General features: G+C 42.4%; 1 non-coding gene across 1 annotated transcript; it reads right to left on the reverse strand.

The window, feature by feature from the left end:
* Positions 1 to 11,171: 11,171 nt before the first annotated feature.
* Positions 11,172 to 11,246, reverse strand: Trnat-ugu (transfer RNA threonine (anticodon UGU)). Its single transcript has one exon. It is a non-coding gene; the product is annotated as a tRNA-Thr (tRNA).
* Positions 11,247 to 12,113: the final 867 nt, after the last annotated feature.

Raw genomic sequence — 12,113 nt, forward strand, 5'->3', positions numbered from 1 at the left:
TTCGTCGTCGGCTCAATGCGGTCCCTGCGCCCGCCCAGTCCGGTGCAGCCGTGTTAGGGATGGCCTGTGCCCCCAGCCCCACTCCAGTACTGAGTCACCCTCACCCGGTCTGGAACGGCGTCACCCAGCTGCATTTCATATTTAAGCGTGTGGGTCAGTTGTGTAATGTGTCGCCAACTGCGATAGCCTGCTGTGTAAATCTGCGTGAGAACCCATATGCGTACTGCTTTTAGTTCCTAAGATGTGATCTATCCTGGGACACTTCATAAAGTGAGCTAAACAAATAAAATATTTTGTCTTCCGTACCACAATGAATTTTATTTAGTCTGTTCTCCACAATAACCTCAAATAGTTGAAGTCATTGTGTAAAAGCACTAGCTAGAGAACACCCATGGAACTTCATTCTCCGTATTTTAATTGAATAATGAACGCCTTGCAGTATACTTCGATTTGTAGTAAATTATTTTCCTGTAACTTATTTCGATAATACAAATATTGGCTTCACGCAACATCTGCTTTCTTAAATGGCAACTGTTTTTCTCCACGTTTATTACGTTGCTGGACAGCATCCTGGAGGAAATATGATTTTACTCAAAATGCCGACAACCAGAGTTATCGTTACACCACGTCTCCTTTGAAATTATGCAATATTACATGATAACTTTCGTATTTATGCGTTCTTCTGTCACTTCTTGGTAAAACAGTTTCGTGTTTAAGTTCGATGAATTAAAAACTGCGTTTATGTTCGGCTAACATTTATTTCGAACCGGTTTTCGCCTTACTGGGACATCTTCGGGAAACAAATGAATAGCGTCCCCAAGAGACGCTGAAGGGCCCCACATTCGAGCGACGACTCGCAGCGGTCCGTCGCATGCGGTATCGCCTGCAACCTGTCGCTCGCCTCAGCACCCCACACACAAGCGATCTGCCAAGCAATTGCAGTCAGTATTATGAGCGTCACAGTGTCAAGAAGTTCTACTATGGAAAATGAACTATGTTCAAATGGTTCTAAGCACTGTAGGACTTAACATCTGAGGTCATCAGTCCCCTAGACTTTGGTTTAAGTAGTTCTAACTAACCTAAGGACATCACACACAGCCATGCCCGAGGCAGGATTCGAACCTGCGACCGTAGCAGCAGCGCGGTTCCGGACTGAAGCGCCTAGAACCGCTCGGCCACAGCGGCCGGGAACTGTGTTTAGCAGCACATGCAGTTGATTTCCGTATCCACACGATTATTTGCAAAAATTAAATTTAAAATAGACGAGAATTATATATTATCAAACTTGTTTTGGAAGGTCCTTCTTGGGAACTGTAGTTTACTTTACAGAATATTTTACGTTTTCAAAAAAAATGTGTGTGAGATCTTATGGAACTTAACTTCTAAGGTCATCAGTCCCTAAGCTTACACACTACTTAAACTAACTTATCCTAAGGACAAACACACACACACACACACACACACACACACACACACACACACACACACCCATGCCCGAGGGAGGACTCGAACCTCCGCCGGGACGAGCCGCACAGTCCATGAGTGGAGCCCCCAAGACCGCTGCCTAATTCCGCGCGGCTTTATGTTTTCTACTGACGCAAAATGGGTTGTGTACATATTTCGCGTGTGCCAATTCAATTCGTTTCACGATTATAAGTACTCAATTCCTTTTTTATTTATTAGTCTTATTGTTTAACTGGAAGTATTTAAGCCACTACTGTTTACCGCAACTGTTGGTATAAATTGGATGATTGGGAATTAGGTTATATGAAATGACGAGGGATTTGAGTATAACTGTGTAATAGATTTCCCCTGACCATGAAAATGTCCTCTTAACGTTACACTATATAGGTACGTATGTCATTCTGTTCAGAAATTAAGATCCTTAATAATTCGTATAACCGTGTCATAAATAACACAAAATCATAAGACCGAGCCCATTGTATCGCGACTATTACTATCAACTTTCCATCACTTCTATTTCTGTAGCACAAGCTTCAATATGCTAATCACTGCAACATCGGTAGGGTGTATTTTGTATTATTTCTTGATATAAATGACATCTCCGGCTTCCTCTTCAGCTGTCAGATAACTTCGTGGGCCTGGATAACTATACATTCTAACGTAAATTTCTTACTCAGCATGGGCAAGGCGAAACGAAACAAAACTGCACAATCACGCTTGATAAACAGGGAAACGAGTCGCAGCCATATTGCCAGACACCGCTGCTAATTGGTCAGGCAGCCGAAGTGCGTGCACGAATACCATACAGTCCATCAGATTGCCTGGAATTTTCATGTGATCAGCGACCGATCACAGCGATTTGTCCACACTCATGCGATCTACGAAGCGAGCGGTCGCCCATACGATGGATCGCTGCGATCCTTCGCTCGTCTGTTCGTCTGTACGGCTCTTCGTGTGTGGGAAACCAAACCTTCCAACCAAAGATACTATCAACACACACATATAGATCTTTGGTCACTGATTGTGGTATTTATAAAATCACTTGCATTGGCTACAACAAGCTCTATTTTGGTCAAACACGAAACGATATGGAAGCTAGATCGACTCAGCATGAACTTACGTGGTAATTGCGCAAGTCAGACCCCATTTTTGTTTAATATATGCTGAACGGTGATCATGATACGAAGTCAACGCAGAGGTGCTACATACAACCAGCAATGGGGAAAAAACCTAGCCCAGTAGAAACACTTGAGTTAAATAATCATTTTTCACAAAACCCTCTCCTGGTACATGATCAATTACTGCTAAACACACCCTCAATTTCAAGCTTTTAATGATCTAATCAACCTTCCATCCATTAACTAATCTAATTACAAGGATATCATTCGTCCCACAACCTTGTAACACAATCTTGTATATTTTAGTATCGTGGTTTTCGTGATGTACGGTGTTTGACACAATACATATTGTAAATTGTAATTTAACATGTTTAGTGCATAACACCAGCCAAGAGCGCTCGATTTCACACCGCTCACCAAATGTCATGACCAATGATTCTCTGTTTTTTGACAGTATCGTTATTTCTAACGTTTGGTTTCTTACACTAGTCTCTCTTGTAGACTCTGCTCAGTTTTTGCACTGTCCAGTTTTGGTTTCGTTGCACAAAAAATTTGATATCTAATACACATATTGTAAATATAAAGATGAGAGTCCTTAACGGGCTGGTAGTACCCTTTCACTAAGTTTCTAAACGGATAATAAAAAAAAAATACTAAATTTAATCTCCATGTCGAACTGTTTCTTTGGGAGAATAACGTAGAATAGAGTACACACGATTTCGTCTATTTCGCGCACAGAGTTTACGCTCTTTGATTTGGCATTAATCACTCATCATTTGAGAATTGCTCTCGCATGGTATAGGTATCCCGTTACATTAATTCTGAATTAATGCTGCTAATAATTCATTTTTTATTTTTTTATGGCTTTGTTCACTAGTATCGTCGATGTCTTGCCTACCGTATTAATTCCGAATGACGACTGTGATGTGGCTTGCATAAAATCTGAATAATGAAGAGAGTTCACTTGTATAGTGAAATCGTTTTATACAGGGTGTTCATTTTAACTGAAGATATTGAAATATCTCTAAAACTACATATCGATTCAAAAAAGTTATAATTCCAATTTGCTTGTCTCGGGAAAGGACATCCAATGATATCACACTCGATCCCCTCACCCCAGCCCGTGGGTGGGTGGCGGGGGGCGACTTTGAAATCTTCAGTTGGAATCCCAGTGTTTTATTGCAGATTACGATTCTACGGCAAAATCTACATACCTTTTGTCTGAAGCATTTTCTTCGCTTCGCCACAAATGGCTCTGTAATCAGAGGAATAGATATGGGTGCGCAATCGTCATTTACGAGATGTTACTCAATAGACCTTGAATATCCAAGGGCACCTGGGACCCCACCTTCATGCTGGGACGGTTGAATAGGCCAGTATTTCATAGCTTCTAACTGGAAACCGCATTCCCGTCGTTGTATTTCTCCGACACATGTTGAACAGGGGCTACTCGAAGCGCCACTGTGGCTGTGACTTTAGTCGAACGCTGCTCTACTTTTCCAGTTACATTAAGTTTTCAACCTTACTAACGCCAACTTCATTAAACCTGGTGATGAACTTTTCTAACGATCGTACACAGGACAGAATCATATTGGCAGGAATGTTAGCACAGGCGTTTTTGATGCAATTGGCCATGTCTTCCCGGCCTGTTGGCGCTTGCTGGCACACCTTACATTTTAAGTATCTCTACAGAAAGATATCCAGTGACGTCGAATTCGGTGACATAACGGGGCAATTTACAGGGCCACTTCTGCCGATCCACCGACCAGTGTAAACACGGTGTAATACCTCCCTTGCTTCAGTTGCGTAATGCTCTGTCCAACCGTCATGCTGAAACGACACAAGTTGTCGAACGTCCAGGGCAACATCCTGCAATAGTATCGATAGTACCTGTTCCAAAAACGTTTGATATTAGCGTCCATTCACCGTCCTGTCGATAAAATACAGACGAATGAGTTTGTTCTCCATGATGCCACACCATACATTAAACGACCAAGGGCGTTTACGATCGTCCTGGTGTAACCAGTGGGGACTGTCTATACTCCAAATTATGCTGGTGAACGCTACCATGGTTTATAAATGTAAACTTGTTATAAAATAATACCTTGGCAAAGAATGTTCGGGTCGGTTGCATTTGTTGACGTGACCATTCACAAAACACTACCCGTTTATGGAAATCGGCGCCGTGAAGTTCTTCATGCAGTGACACATGACGTGGATGATACTTACAACGACGCAGTATTGTGGCAGTACTACCTACGGACATTCCGGAATGGCAGTATAATTTCCGGGCTCTTATCCGTGCACTGCCGTTAGTACAGCTATTTCATTAGTTTCTCCTGTAACATGTCTGCTTCGTTTCCTTTTGCCGGTCTCGACACTGCTATGAGACACAAAGGCGTTCATAACCTTGTAAAAGAACGAACGACAGCTAATTTTCTCTGGAAATCGCTCGGCATGCAAGGCAACAGCAACCTCAAAATTTCTCCTACATTCTCCGTAAATCGGTATCATCTCTGTTTTTTCTTTTGTGTTTGCTATATTCATCGTCCACTTGCACGTCTGTTCTCTAATGATAGGCAGGCATGCAGGCAATAAACACTGCACTAGTACTGTAATGTTTACAGCCGCTAACCGTTCTGCGTCTGCACGATACGTCATCTCCGTTCGCATTGTACTGCCCGTTATGATAACGTGGTAGTTCGCTACACGGCCACGGTGGCTCGTCGAGTAGTCAGTTCCCTTTTCCACACGTCTGGGGAATACAACGTTGCGAATGGGGTTCCCAATTAGAAGTTACGAAATACTGGCCTGTCCTACCCGCACGACATGGAGGTGGGGTATCACGTGCCATTGGGTATTCAAGGGCCATTGAGTAGCGTGTCGCAAATTACGATTGTGTACCCATTTCCGTTACTCCGGCTACAGCGCCATCTGTGGCGAAACGAAGAAAATGCACGTATATAGATTTTGCCGTAGACTCGTGATCTCCAATAAAAAATGGGGTCCCATTGAAGATACCGCGTTGTCCTGTCACCCACGCATAGAATGGACTGGTGTGTTGAGTCTGGTATTCTTGGATTCCCTCCCCGAGACGAACCAGAATAATAAATTTTTTTATCTGATGTGTAGTTTTCGAGATACTTCAATTGCTTCATTTAAAATGAACACCTTGTATACAGGAAAAATTTCCTTTCAAGTACATAAGAACTTTCATTAGTGAATCGTTAGTCATAAACCTCAAGAAAAAATGAAGGTCTCGAACGGAAACGTATTCTTGCGTCTTTTTGTTTCAGGCGCGGTTTTTCCGCTGAATACAATAACAGCGCCTTACTCCAACAGGCTGTTTTGTTACGGACCTCAGTGGACAGTTTTCAACGGCTCAAAAATACGGCACAATAAGAACAACAAAATTACGTATGAAATAAACTATTAAATTTTTGTCTGAATAAATTATCCAAATTACTTTAGTAAAAGCCTACTGCTAATTAACATAGCTAACTTCCGAAACAAAACTCAGAATACGAAAGACGGATATATCACACTGTTCACTGAAGTGACTTTTTAAACAAGAAAATAGTTTACATTCAGTTTGGAAGTTATCTGACCTAATCACTGGTTAACTGTGTAATGACACTGTTCTGTATGTGTAGTGTAACTGTATGACTGTGGTCCTGAACTATTGTTGCACTTACTTCGGTACAGTAAAAGTTGTCTCTCCGAAGTAGAACACAAGAAGCACAACCGCAGCAAAACTAAATGAAAGTGCTAACCTAAAAATGATATTAAAAAGCATATATACTGCCATGTGCAATGCGGACACAAACAACATAGAATTTCTTTTATGGGGATAATTCAGGGTGCTAATTTTGTGTATATGATTTTTCTAAAACAATTTTATAGCAAAGCATTACTTTATAGCTTCACTTCTTATATCGTCCACAATGTTGAATTTTATCTGAATGTAGACTATCCTGGTGTATACAATTGATAAAAAGCTCTCGGGTTTCCAGCCGGGTGGCAATATTATAAAACCCTGACGTTTCGACGAGTGGCATACTTCATCATCGTCACCACCCGGCGGCGTCTCTGTATCCAGCCTCCCGGAACCATGTGGAGGGGCACACCACAGATGTAAGTAGGACGGCATTCGCAAAATCTCGACACTTCGCCAGAAGATGAGTGTGTCACTCGTCGAAACGTCGCGGTTTTATAACACTGCCGCCTGGCTGGAAACCGGAGAGCTTTCATCACCATCGAATTTATACAATAATGACTGGTTTTAGCAACTATTCTAAGTAATTAATTATTCAAAAATTTACTTTGTATAAAAGATTAACCTGCCCAAAAATGATTTTTTTAAAGAAAATGTATATATGGGGGACTAGAACTAACTTCTTTGTCTGTGAGGTATTCAGTCATTTCCAGAAAATACGTATTCAATACTTAGCTGCTCAACTCCAGATAAAAACTTCTTGATCATTCTGTTCCACGACTGCTTCCCAACACATCTCCACTAATAACAATCTCATTGTGCCAGAATGAGATTTTCACTCTGCAGCGGAGTGTGCGCTGATATGAAACTTCCTGGCAGATTAAAACTTTGTGCCCGACCGAGACTCGAACTCGGGAGCTTTGCCTTTCGCGGGCAAGTGCTCTACCATCTGAGCTACCGAAGCACGACTCACGGCCGGTCCTCACAGCTTTACTTCTGCCAGTATCTCGTCTCCTACCTTCCAAACTTTACAGAAGCTCTCCTGCGAACCTTGCAGAACTAGCACTCCTGAAAGAAAGGATATTGCGGAGACATGGCTTAGCCACAGGCTGGGGGATGTTTCCAGAATGAGATTTTCACTCTGCAGCGGAGTGTGCGCTGATATGAAACTTCCTGGCAGATTAAAACTGTGTGAGCACTTGCCCGCGAAAGGCAAAGGTCCCGAGTTCGAGTCTCGGTCGGGCACACAGTTTTAATCTGCCAGGAAGTTTCCTTCTCATTGTGACTGGCCACAGGCAGAGACGGTGTATCAACACACACAAAGTTCACGGACCAATTTGCTCTCAGATGTGTGCATATCGACATACGAAAGTAAGAAGTTAACAGTTCTGTAACAGCCAAGATGACATGCATACGTCACACGGTATTCCAGGTACAGTGACTGATGCATGTTGACAGCTGTAAAAACAACATGAGGACTGTTATTATCGGCACCCGTATAGAACATACGTCATTTTCATAACTAAAGCGAGAATTAAAAAGACAGCTCCAAAATATTTAGCCATACCTATGGTGGCTGCTGCTGCTAATGTTGATGTTGGTGGTGGAAGTTCGTGTCTACCGAAGAATGTGATTAATGTATTCAAATATTCTTCTGTTGCCGTGACCAGGTTTGTCCACGTGGTGAGATCTAAGCTGCTTCATAGATTTTTAACTATATGCTTACAGTCGACCATAGTCTTCTGTCCCCCACCTTTTGACTGACAGGATTCGTTTCAGTTCGAACACGATTACAATACAGTTCTTTTTTTAACGACTATTAAAACTGATTTATTTGAAAAAATGTCTCCTGAAATCCTAAACATCGTTGTCACGAAATAGCTGGCGGATGTCTGGTACAACCCTAATTATCATCATCATCATCATCATCATTATCTGTAACCCCATCCGTTTTGATCCGCTGTTAAATAAACGCAATTCTGAAGCCTTTGCACAAGTAGTGAATTTCAGCTAGGTGCTGCCTCCTTCGTGATGTCGCCTACACACGTTCCACTAGTCACCGTCTGGGCTATCTCTTATTAAGAGGAATGTAGTTAAAAATCCCTTAGCCTACCTCCCCTGAGTTCAAAGTACGTATGTGACATATAAAAACTCCAATGATAAGTTTACATTTATACCTCTTCATGAGGTGGAATGATTTTGCTCTCTCGGAAGTAGGATAAGCAAAGAAGGAAGATGCAGGAGGACCGAGCGACAAAGATTGTTGAGAGTGAAAGAGCTTTCTTTAAAAAGGAGCAGCTGCTGCTGCCATCTAAAAATTAAAACAATGAGACCTCTGTATGGGTACAGAACGTTGACAATACGGCAAAGAGAATGAAACTATGGGAATTCTGTGACATGTGATGTTGCGCGAGACTATTGATGATACAGGTAGGATTGATGGAATAAGGAATGAAGACTTCATGCAACGAGAAAAAGTGCCTAAGAAAACATAACGAATCGAAATGATACAATGATTGCGCGTACATTGCGGATATTAACGCAGTACTGAAACTTACTGTGAAGAGATAGCAGGTGGAAAGGAGCGCAAGGAGCCTCTGGAAATGAGTATATAGTACATCTGATAGTTGCCGTTTGATGCAGGAACTGTGCTGAAATGTGATCAGCTGTCAAGTATGAGGACTGAATAACTGCATCAGACCAAGCTTCGGATTGAGCATTGAGCAACCACCGTCATTGGGTGCAGATATTTTCAACAAACAGTGGCCGAGAAAAGCACATTGTCTTCGCGAAGAATACTACAGAAATGACTTTTAAGGCATTCCCGACAAATCTGCTGCTAATACTTAACGCGGGTTTGTCATAGGATCATACTGTGCAAATACCGCAATATTTTATCCATACAACGTCTAATGACACATTCCGACACAGACAAACATAATACCTTAAATGCTGAGCCGAAGATTAAATTGAGAGGGATATAGAATATAATCTCTGTAATGTTCATATTGGATTCTCTTTTGTTTCATACTCCAAGAAGGAGTTAAGAGACACTTTCGATTGTTACCTTGTAGGGGATGGATGTAATTTTTGGTGTGTGCAGAAAGGCAGCCATCTTGTTAGTATTCATGGTTTGTGCGACGAGCAGAGCAAGTCTTATTGTCTTGTGAATAAAAAATAGTGAGAAGCATCTAAGTTTTACGAGAATTATTTAAAGCGACATAGGATTGTATTCCTTGGTTTCCACCGTCTTCGTGAAGTGAACCGATGCCGACTCAGGAAGATACATTCGGTCAACAAAGAGAAGACCATCGATGGCGACTAATGAATTAGTATTGTGGCAGAAGGACGAATTCTACGTCTAAAGTGAGAACTCTGAATAAACGAACAATGACGTAGAATTCAAAAATGTAATTAATCGGAATGGTAAATTATATTACAGGCAAATTTCACACAGCACTGAATTCAAGCCGGTCAATACAGTCCGTAAAAAAGCCTTTCAAAAATTCTAAATTTACAGTTCCATATCTATAATTTTTTCTCCTTTCAGAAAATCAGTAAATATATTTTTTTTATTTATTTCGCCACAAACGGTTCGACATCTTCAGGTGCTTGTAGTTGGTTCTGTCACCACTGCAAGATGCGACTGATTGTAATCGGGCGGCGGTGTCGAAATTTATCAGGCCAGAAGCAGGAAATACGCGTGCATGGGAAGAGGCTAGCAATTGGAGGAAAGCGGCGATCGTGTTACACCCTGCCGAGAGCCGCATGGAAGCAATTTGCGCATGCGCAGTGAGCCATGACCGTGCTGCCGGACGATGTTGTGGTTTCAAGCTGAGTTAAATCTCAACAACGTGCTGTGTCGGTCACGAATGGGAAGTTCTTGCTTTTAATTTAATAGCAGCCAGTGATAGATTTCAGCCGGCGCTTAACTGAAAACCTGCCTCCCTGTTGATAAGACTGTCCACCGAACGGATATGTACGTCCTCCTTAAAAACACAGTCCGAGAAAGATTATGCCGACAGTGAGGATAAAAATCCAATCCTCTCGTAAAACATTTGACGCCCTGTGTCCAGGCAATGCTTCTCTACCTCTAATTTATCAGGTTGGTCCAGCATGTACGAGTAGGTGTTGAAAAATTTTTTCCACGGTTCGGCATGTCTGCCCAGTATAAGAATTGTCACGCCACGTTTCCTAAGGCCAAGATCGTCTCTGACCGAACACAACAAATGCCTCAATTTTGCAGGTGGCCGACGATTCCTTCTTTCCTTGAAGACATGCCGCCAAAATACGCTAAAAGCGACATTGCAAGTTTGAGAAAGTCATTCCTGCATCGTTAAACGTGTGCTTACCTCAACTTCTTTCTTATCCAGTAACCAGTATTTTGAACAGGTGGAAGATGTTGCCATGTCACCAACTGTTTTATGGAATACGATATTGCAGCGCCTGTGTTGGTAAAAAGTAAGATGCAATGTTCCTTTGGACATGCAAGCATGTACGTAGGAACAGGCAATGAAGTGGCTAGAGCTGTTTAATGAACTAATGACAATGAAAATTTGTGCAAGTCGGTGACTTGAACCTGAACTTCCCGCTTCATGTCAGCGGTCGCCTCAACTGCATGCATTTTCCAAGGAAATTTGGATCCTATTTCTTAACAACGCAGGCACTGCAACATCGTATCTATCCGCCGACACCAGGCAGCGACTTTCAACTAAAATGTCCGTCGCCTGTGTGATATTTACGTAATGTGTACGAGTGCAAGTTATGACGCATGGACGACGACATTCGCAAGTTTGAAAGAAATTAGAATTATATTAATACCTTCAGCTGCTGACGGGCGTTGGTATATATTAACGGGGTCAGGTGAAAACGTGTGCCCCGACCGGGACTCGAACCCGGGATCTCCTGCTTACATGGCAGACGCTCTATCCATCTGAGCCACCGACAGCACACAGGTTAGTGCGACTATCTCGAGCACGCTTCCCGTGAGATCCACATTCTCACCTTGTATGTCCACGCATTACATTCGTAGTGTCCCACGTCAACACACTCATTACTCGTGGAAGACATTCTTACCAAGTCCCGTAAGAGTTCCGGGAATATGTGTGCATCCATACAGAAGGAGGAGGTCATGAACGGTATTGCCAGAACTATATACGTATATGGATACGGTGTCTGTTCTTTCGGACATGTCCGACACCATATCCATATACGTATACAGGGTGCTCCATTGATAGTGATCGGGCCAAATATCTCAAGAAATAAGCATGAAACGAATAAACTACAGAGAACGAAACTCGTCTAGCTTGAAGGGGGAAACCAGATGACGCTATGGTTGGCCCGCTAGGTCAAACGGATATCAACTGCGGTTTTTTTTTAAATTGGAACCGCCATTTTTTCTTACTTATTCGTGTAGTACGCAAAGAAATATGAATGTTTTAGTTGGACTACTTTTTTCGCTTCGTGATATGTGGCGCTGTAATAGTCACGAACATATAAGTACGTGGTATTACGTAACATTCCGCCAATGCGGACGATATTTGCTTCGTGATACATTACCCGTGTTAAAATGGACCGTTTTCCTTGAGTGTTGATGTATGGCTATTGTGAGCAAAATGCCCAACGGGCGTGTGCAGTGAATGCTGCTCGGTATCCTGGACGACATCGTCCAAGTGTCCGGACATTTCGCCGGATAGTTACGTTATTTAAGGAAAGAGGAAGTGCTCAGCCACATGTGAAACGTCAACCATGACCTGCAACAAATGATGATGCCCAATTAGGTGTTTTAACTGCTGTCGCGGCTAATCCGCACATCA

The sequence above is a fragment of the Schistocerca cancellata genome, chromosome 2 (genome assembly GCF_023864275.1).
Source record: "Schistocerca cancellata isolate TAMUIC-IGC-003103 chromosome 2, iqSchCanc2.1, whole genome shotgun sequence".
NCBI lineage: Eukaryota > Metazoa > Arthropoda > Insecta > Orthoptera > Acrididae > Schistocerca > Schistocerca cancellata.